This window comes from Carya illinoinensis, chromosome 4 (assembly GCF_018687715.1).
Source record: "Carya illinoinensis cultivar Pawnee chromosome 4, C.illinoinensisPawnee_v1, whole genome shotgun sequence".
NCBI classification, from domain to species: domain Eukaryota; kingdom Viridiplantae; phylum Streptophyta; class Magnoliopsida; order Fagales; family Juglandaceae; genus Carya; species Carya illinoinensis.
In genome coordinates this window covers 30,272,728-30,282,334 of record NC_056755.1, presented here as the reverse complement: position 1 = coordinate 30,282,334, position 9,607 = coordinate 30,272,728, and the positions used below count along the sequence as shown (strand labels likewise).

At 35.7% G+C, this 9,607-nt stretch overlaps 1 non-coding gene across 1 annotated transcript; it reads left to right on the top strand.

Moving 5' to 3' along the window:
- The first annotated feature begins 8,574 nt into the window (after window positions 1–8,574).
- On the top strand, window positions 8,575–8,676 carry LOC122308653. Its single transcript, XR_006242168.1, has one exon. It is a non-coding gene; the product is annotated as a small nucleolar RNA Z43 (small nucleolar RNA).
- The last annotated feature ends 931 nt before the right edge of the window (window positions 8,677–9,607 follow it).

Below are 9,607 nucleotides of genomic sequence, written 5' to 3'. Positions count from 1 at the left end.
AGCATCTGTCATAATCTCAAAGGGAAGGTCCCACTGCGGAGGTTGCACAATAGGGGCAGTGGTAAGCGACTTTTTCAGGGTATCAAAATCTTTTTGGCACTCATCAGTCCAAACAAATTCAATATCATTTTGTAAAAGAGTGCACAAAGGTTTTGCTATAGAACTAAATCCTTGAATAAACCGCCTATAAAAGCCAGTATGACCAAGAAAAGAACGAATATCCCTAACCGTCCTAGGAATAGGAAGTTTAGATATTAATTCAATCTTTGCCTTGTCAACCTTTATACCCTCAGAAGAAACAATATGCCCCAATACAATGCCCTCAGTGACCATAAATTGGCATTTCTCCCAATTAAGTAAAAGATTTTTTTCCTCACATCTCTGGAGAATACGTGCCAAATTATGCAAACAACTCTCAAAGGATTTTTCAAAAACAGAGAAATCATCCATGAATATTTCACAAATATCATCAATCATATCAGAAAAAATACTCATTATGCATATCTGAAAAGTAGCTGGAGCATTACACAAACCAAAAGGCATTCTAGTAAAAGCAAAAGTGCCAAAAGGACAGGTGAAAGTGATTTTTTCCTGATCCTCAGGCGCTACAGCAATTTGTTAATAACTAGAATAGCCATCCAAGAAACAATAATATGCATTACCAGCTACTCTTTCCAAAATTTGATCCAAGAATGGTAAAAGAAAATGATCCTTCCTACTGGCTGAGTTAAGTTTTCTATAGTCAATGCACATTCTCCAGCCAGTAACCATTCTAGTTGGAATCAACTCATTTTTATCATTTTTTATCAATAACATCCCCTGAGACATTATGCACTTGCTGTTGTTGCTGCCTGTACACTTGAGGATTAGGCTGAGGTTGTGCTGGAAATTTCCCTTCTCTAGGGTGCTCAAGGTTGTGCTCATCTTATTAATAGTGACTCGCAACTCATTTATGGCCTGAGTGTTCTGATTATCTGTGGTGGCCTGAATCTGCATGAATTGCTGAAGTGTATTGGCCATCTAAGTCATACTGTCATCTAGAGTCTTCTTTGTAGATGATGAAGGCTAAGAACTCTGTGCAGCTACATGAGGCTGAAATCCAGGAGGAGCTACATAAGGATAGCTCTGAGGATTCTGATATGGCAGATACTGGTGCTGAGGAGCACCCTGATTAAATGGCTGCTACTGAGGTGGTGGGGACCGACCAGGCTGATCATTTCTCCATGAGAAATTTGGGTGATTCCTCCACCCCGGATTATATGTGTTGGAGAAAGGCTGATTCTATGCTCTATTAACCCAGTTAGCTGATTGCATCTGCTCAAACCCACCTTCTTGAAATACTGGCATAATCGGGTAGTCTTGGGTTTTATGGTTTGAATCAGCACATATAGAACATGCATCTACTACTTTCATGGCCTTCACTTTTTCCATTTCCATGACCTCTAGTATTCTAATCAATGCAGTTATTCGGGCTTGAATATCAGTGTCTTCTTTAAGCTCATATCTGCCCCCTCTAGAAATAGCCCTCAGTGGCTGTGCTGCTAATGGAACTCGATCAGTACGAGTGTTCCACTATTGTGCGCTCTCAGCAAGGTAGTCAAAAAATGATAGTGCTTCATCAGGTTCTTTGCTGAAGAACTCCCCATTGCACATTGTCTAAACAAACTGCTTACATTCTGCAGTGAGACCAGTTTAAAAATAGCTCACCAACCTCCAAGATTCAAAACCATTATGTGGACAAATGTTCACCAAATCTTTAAATTTTTTCCAACTGGCCTGAAAGGTCTCATCAAGCCTCTAATTGAACTGGCTGATTTGCTCTTGCAAAAACAGAGTTCTCTGAAAAGGAAAATTTTTTTGTAAGAATTCACGCTGCATATCAGACCAACTAGAAATAGAATTAGGCCTCAAAGAATTAAACCAAATATTCGCTTTATCCTTTAAAGAGAAAGGAAATAAACGAAGTCTAATGAATTCATCAGTAATAGCCCTAGTGATAAAAGTAGTGCAAGCCAACTCAAAATCTGTCAAGTGCTGGTAAGGACTCTCAGAATCCATCCCGTGGAACTGAGGTATCACTGACATCATGCCATACTTAATAGAGAAATTAGATACATTTTCAGGTAAAACAATGCATGAAGGTGTAGTGGTGCGAGTGGGTTGCAAATAATCCTTAAGAGTGCGTGGTGCAGGTTCAGCCATGTTTTCTGGTTCAATTTCAATTTCCTCACCTGACTCACTAATAGAAAAGACAGAAGAGCTATCTATCTCCAAACTGTATATACTCTCAACACTCGATGTGACTCTATGCAACCTATTTGAACTATCCCTCACCCATGATATGAAACATCAGTTTAAAGAGTATAACAAAAATAACGAGTTTAAATTTAAGTTAAAATACTTTCCCCAGCAACGGCGCCAAAAACTTGATTCACTCAAAAATGAGTAGCACTAAAGCTATCCCAAGTGCAGGAGGATGTCGTGTAATAATTAGAAATAAATTCCTAGATCGTCTCCTCAGGGAAAGTTACTTAAAAATCAAACTCGTTGAAAAATGTGAAATAAAGAGAAAATAAAATGATGGTATGTACAATGGATGGAAAATGGTACTAGTCATGGACTAGATTCATGTTTTTAGATTTTGATTGTCGGATTGGAATGTAAAAGACTAATATATTAAACTCAGAAATTAATAAAACTAAATTAGGAAGTAATTGATAAAACATGCACTGAAAATTGAAAAGCCCCAATTTCAATGTTCTAGGGCATTATATTCAAATCACAAATTCTCAAATTAAACCACCGTAATTGTAATCACTACTAAAATGAAAGCTTAACGAAACGATAAAAATAAATAACATGAATTAAATGAATAACAAATAAATTACTCAAACGTCTAAATCAAAATTCTCTAAAATAATTCAGAAACTCAAAACTAAAATGAAATAGCAAGTAGGGAATTGAAAAGATCAAGCCAGTTGAATGGAGATGAAGATTCGAAGCGGTGGAGGAGGCTGAGTTGCAGTGGAAATTGTGTAGCTACGTGAATGATCGATTGAATGAATCCTCCTCTCTGAATCTGAACGAAAATCAAAGAAAAAATGAATTCTAAGTGTTTCTCTACTCAAAACCGAGTTTTCCAGCCCAAAAGTCCTCCTAAGATGTAAAAAAAAACATATATATACTCTGACGGTGGAATAAACCCTGATCTGTAAAAATGCGATATTCGCTCGAGCAGAGTGTCGAGCGAACATCGAGCGTTCGACTCTGCCTAAGTTTGCTCGAGCGGCCTGTCGAGCGAACATCGAGCGTTCGACTCTGCCTGAATTCGCTCGAGCGGCCAAATACCTCCGCTCGAGCGATCTCTTTTCCCGCATCTCGCTTGAGCCCACTATCGAGCGGAAGTCGAGCGTTTGAATCTGCCTGACTTCGCTCGAGCGGCCAGAAGCAGCCGCTCGAGCGATATGTCCCATAAACCATATTAATCAACAGTTGATAAAATTAGAGCAGAAATTCATGTTTTTAATCAATTAAAATCACAACTTTGATTTATTCATTTTTCCATATAAAACCAATGATAAAGTAATGAAAGAATTAATATATATTGGTTCCAAAGGTATTAAAAATGCAATAATTCAGCTCAATCATCGTGCTGCTCTGATACCATAATAGAGAGAGAATATTTGAGGAAACTCTTCCTTGCTTTTCATTAATAATATGAGGTATTTATACATGTAAAAATGTATCAAAACCGTTACATCACAATAGGGAAAAACTTGTCTACAATTCTTCTAGAACTTTTCTATTTTCTAATTTTATTGTATCTAGCTTAATACCTCGTGTTGTCAACATATTTTGTATTCCCATGTAAGATCTCTGACAACACCCAACCAAAAAGATAAGTGTAGGCCCAATGTGATAGGGGACATTTCCAATGCTTAAGTCAGTGTAAATCCAATATACAAAATGTTCTATTTTTATAAGAGTAATGTTATATATCACACTATTATCTCACTTGTATCCGACTATATATAATGTAGCGCATTTATCACCATTTGATGATAAAGAAGTATGCAATAAATTATCATTTAATGATAGTAAATGTGTCACATCTTACTTAGTATGATGTAAGTAAGATGATATTATGGTGTATAAAATTTTCCTTTTTATTATGGTAAAGATTATGGCCTTTTGTTTGAGTTCTAACTTCAATTTATATATCTTAAGCGTTCACTATTTGGCAAAGCTTGTCTTACGGCTTGAGCAGCTCTAATCATGGTGTGATTGCGGTAATTTGCGGACCGATTGTTAGGACTTCAAATCTGTGGCGAGGGATTGAATCTCGAACGAATATCGCCTAGAAATCATTGATATTACTTTATACCATTACATCATTAAAGTAGGATTAATGATGGTTACACTCGAATTCCGTATTAGTGAGTATCAGAAGCCGTGGCCTTTATTACTGTTGAGCGGGCCTTTGGTTGTTCATGGCCCTTATGGTGTGAGTTTCGGCCCACTTTAAAAGTGGGAATATCTGGCCCTCCACCTGATTTCATTTTTTAAATATTGGTTTTTCTTGTTTTGTTTTTCTAAAGGCTTCAAGGGTACAACGTACAAATATATAATAGGGACCTTGAAGTATTGGGCAATATTCTAAATGCGTCCAAATGGTACTGTATTTCAAATGGTCCTGTCGAGGATCTTCCACTACTATAGTTCAAAACATAAACTTATTTTGATGGTTTATTTTTATGAGTTTTGCTACATACAAACACAGTCGCGCACTAATCTGTGTACCAATACTGATTTATTCATACTTAAAATTTAAATTAACACTGTTTTCAATAAAATCTACTTTTTGACCAATCACATCACATTGGTGCACAGATTAGTTCACAATTGTGCTTGCAACTATATTTTTCCTATTTCTATTGATAATTTATCGGTTGATATAATTTTATAACTTTGTTTCGCTCAACATTTTTTTTTTTTTAAGAAGAGTTGGAGCCACATGTCCAATAGTGGCCCCTCTCCAATTTTATTAATAAACCATCACTTATGGCGGAGGAATACCGTGGTAACAAACAATACACTTGGGGTTACAAGATAAGAAGAAAAAAAAAACCAAAACCCAAGTATTCAAAAAGACCAAAAAAACAAATAGAGGACACCAACAAACCAAAATAAAAAACCAAAACCTAAAACTGTCACGCAGCAGCCTCTAAAGTCTGAGTGCATGCAGACCCATTCTGTCAACTTTGAGGATCTCTTTAAGCTTATGTGGAACCTCCTGGAATGTTTCCCAAGTGCCAGAATTCTTATTCGAAGCCCAACGAGCAAGAAAATTTGCCCCTGCATTACCCTCACAAAAAATATGTTGGATCTTAAATTCCAATGAAGAAATAATCGTTTGAATCCTGTCCCAATAATCTTCCAGGTACCATATACTACATCTTTCCTTTTCCAACCAATTAGCAACTAATAAAGAATCTACTTCAATCTCAATTTTCCAAATCTCCAACACTTTACAATGTTGTAAACCAAAGTATAAAGCTCAATTTTACAATGTTTCGCTCAACATTGCTTATCTTTGAGTCATATATTCATCAAGAAAAAATATATTTATCATACATCTTCTCATCATCCTCTCATTATCTCATGATATAATATTAGATGATAGGTTTATAAGTAAAATATAATAAATAGTTTTCAATCATCTAATACCACATCGTGAGATGATAAGAGAATATTGAGAATTGAGATAAACCTATACATTACTCTATATTATAGTTGTGGAATGGAAGTTCAACTGAATGATGGGACAAGCACACCTGGCACCTACTGCTTCCATCTTTGCTGATGAGGCTAAGAAGTTCCTCCAGTGCAGTGTTGCACATCTTATTTTTAAATCATACAAATTTTTTAACAATGCAAAAATCATTACTGTATTTTTTATCCTTTTTTATTTAGAATAATTATGACCTAATGCTCATATTATACGAGCTTTTACAAAACTTAAATCTGATTGTAACATTATCTTCTAATGTGTTATAAAATATTACCTCCATTCACGATGCCACAATATACCTTGTAAATTAGGAGTTGGGCTATGTACGAATAATAACATTTTTTGTATAGTTGAATTGGCAAAAAGGCTGTGTATACCTTGGATTTAGTAGAATTATTTAAAAAAAAATTAGTACAATATTTATTTTGAGGATAAGAAGCCAAGAGGCCCATTTGGGAATGACACATGACATATTGGAGGTTTGCCACATTAATGAGCTAAGTAATTTGGGTTATATATTTAATGGAATTTAAGAAGTCCCAAAGAGTGGTTTAAATAAGGGCCCAAGCTTTTTGGTATAAAGGCTTACTAAGGCCTTAAGCCCAACTTGGAAGATATAAGATTTTAGGCTCACTTATTGGATACAAAACTATGGGCCTAACTTATTAGATCTAAGATATTAGACCCAACTTCATAAGCATAAAGTTATTGGGCCAAACTTAGTACGGTTTAAAACTATTGGTCCAATTGAGGAAAGACCCAAAGATGAGACCTAACCTTGTGGACTTTTGAGGCTAAGGAAAGGCCCAATACATCTAGACGTGAGGCCCATAAACTGGTTCACTTCCAAGCCCTCACATAGAGGAATAAATAGTTAGCCCATTTAGGCCCAACCCATGAAGCCCAAACCATGTTTTTTTTTTTTTTTTTTATTTCATTCATCCAAATGGGACCCACATACACCATACTATTGGTTTTCCTTCTTCCACAACTCAACCACACACCCCTAGGGTTACCCATTCAACCTTGGTTAAGTTTTTAACTTGACCTAAGATCACAAATCATCTCACCCATGAATAGTAACTCAAGCATCATGATTTTTCATAGTTTTCATGAAAGCCTTTTCTTCATAATTTCAATTATGAAATTTTTGTTTTATACACCTATTTTGCATCACTCTTAGGTTGTGTTTAGGTGTTTCCTCAACACTTCTCACTACTATTCATTATTTTATTATTATTTTTTACCTACTTTTAGTACTATTCTTTACTTTTTACCTACATTTTATTACTATTCATTACTTTATTATTACTTTTCATCTACTTTTTACTACTATTCACAACTCTCCTCAACACTTCTTAAAATCCAAACCCACTTTAGACAACTCTTGAAGGATAGGACTAACCCAACCCATGCCTCATGAACCAAAGGCATGTCAATGCCAACCAAACCTCCAATTAGCACCCTTGGTGCATCAAACCCACACCTCTTCCACAATTTTTCAAAGAGTTGTACGCACCTCTCAACCATCATTACATCCGAAAAAATCAGATTGAAAAAGGAGCCAAAAAAAATCCCAAAGATCGAGCCAAAAATCTAACTATTCACCTAGGAAGTAAAGTTGAATTCAAACCGGCTACACCTTGATTCTTCAAAGAGTTTCTACACCTATTTGCCTCACTTCCCCAAGCCACCATCCTTGTCATTTTGTCCCTTAGAAGTGCTTCAAAGCACTCAAGTTCTTGCTCATCCAATTACCTCCCTAAGGCAGCCCAACTAATTGGCTCAAAGAGAGGCAAACATTTGAATGACTCAACTAAACCACCCCCTTTTCATATTTTTATTTTTTTAGTTCAAGCATGACCACTTGTCAGCCACTCATGCCTCTTTTACTTGCCTAAAAAATCCTTCAAATGATGGTCATAATGCCCCCAATTCACCGCTTGGGATAGAATCGAGACTTAGAGTTTCGGGACATGCAACACAAGATTACATACCACCATTCATGAGAGTTAATATGCAATGCAGCGTCATATGCAACTATCAGTATGCAATAATCGCAATAGAAATAAGGGTAATAAAAATAATATATGACAGAATGAACTAAACATCCCAATGATTTATAAACCATATGTAGGTACTTCATCACTTAAGAGGTCCACTTGAGTTCAACATAACTTAGAAATAGAATCTCCATGGAACAGAATCTACATAAGCAGACTAACTCTTGCATCCATTTATAGTATATAGAGTCATTGCTACAAAAGTTACAATCATGTCCAACCTAATTTCTAGATCGAGCTACTGCTCAACCATCTGAAACCAACGATTCATCTTATTTATTGAATGCTGGTCACTACTAAGAATGTTCATCTGAGAAAGGATTTTTCTCAACCTAGTTCAAAACCCAGATTAACCGGGTTTTTGTTCTACTTTCATAGCCAAATCAAACCCAGGCCAAAACCCGTGCTGCAAAATTCGAGTACACCCAGTCTGGGTATTGGGTTTTAAACACGAAACCAAAATTTAAAACCCGATAGCATGGTTTTTTTTTAAGTGCTCACTCAACGCAAAACCCCAGAACCTCACTTGACGCCTCTCTATAAATAGCAGCAACAAGGTGCGTGATTGTGATCGAGCCTCCAAGTATGGACTGCATTTCAGGGGAGCTCAAATGCATTAGTTCTTTTTGTCCTCTTGTAGTCTTTAAGATCCTCGATTCAAAATGTCTTTATTTTTCACTAATCATTGTGTTATTGTGATTTCATATTTGATAGTTCAAGGGACGAATGATGATTCTTTGTGATTTAAGGTCTCGTTCATCGTAATTGGCTCTTTGGGCCTTGCTAACCATCCTAATATATCACCACCCATATTTTGAGCCCCTTATATAGCAAAAGATTTTGTTTTTCCTCGTTTTATTTCTTGGTATCTTAGTATTTGAAAGTTGTTGATCTGATTGGTTTTCTTCTATTTGTGTTTGATTTTATTTTGCATATTGGGTTAGCTGATGATTAAATAGATATTTTAAAGACAAGCATATGTTTGAATCAATCTATGTTAATCGATCTAATCTTCTCTATGAGGCCTTCTTTGTTTAACGGTTCGTTTTTTCCCCCATAAATTTACTAGCGTTTGGTTACTGAGAAATCTCTGGAAGACACATCCAGAGTTTCCTCTTAAAAAAAAAAAAGGATGTCTCTTCCAGAGATTTCAACATTAATTTTCTCCTCAAAATAATAATAATAATAATAACATATTAGACTTTTGTAAAATAAATAAATAAATAAACAAAAAAACCAGGTAGAGATCGGGTTCCAGTTCGGTTCATAACCTGGGCTGGGTGTGCCCAAGTGCCCAAGTACCCTATCCAGAACCATGATGAACAGTGCTACTCCTGACACAACTTCTACCATTCAAAGGGCCCCATAATGGTAGTGGGTCCAAAAGGATGAGATTTACTTGAAATCTCAGTAAGTTAAACAACCAACTTGCACAAAGATAAGATATGCATGATTAATGATAAACATGAGATGCATGCTATGTAGGAAAATTAGTATTTTTCTTCCCATCCAGATTCTTCAACATTTCTCAGAAAAAATTTGATGCACTTTTTATTTGAGAGAATATTTTTCACTTTCTCATTTCCAAAACATAACATTTCTAAAGAGAACATTTCATATCTCATTGCTTTTAAAAACTATAACATTTCATCATTTTTAATTATCATTAACATAACATAACGTATGGTATCATCGTAGCACCCCATTATGCAGTGTGAGTACTTGCTGGTGACCATAGTACAACTCATGTTAA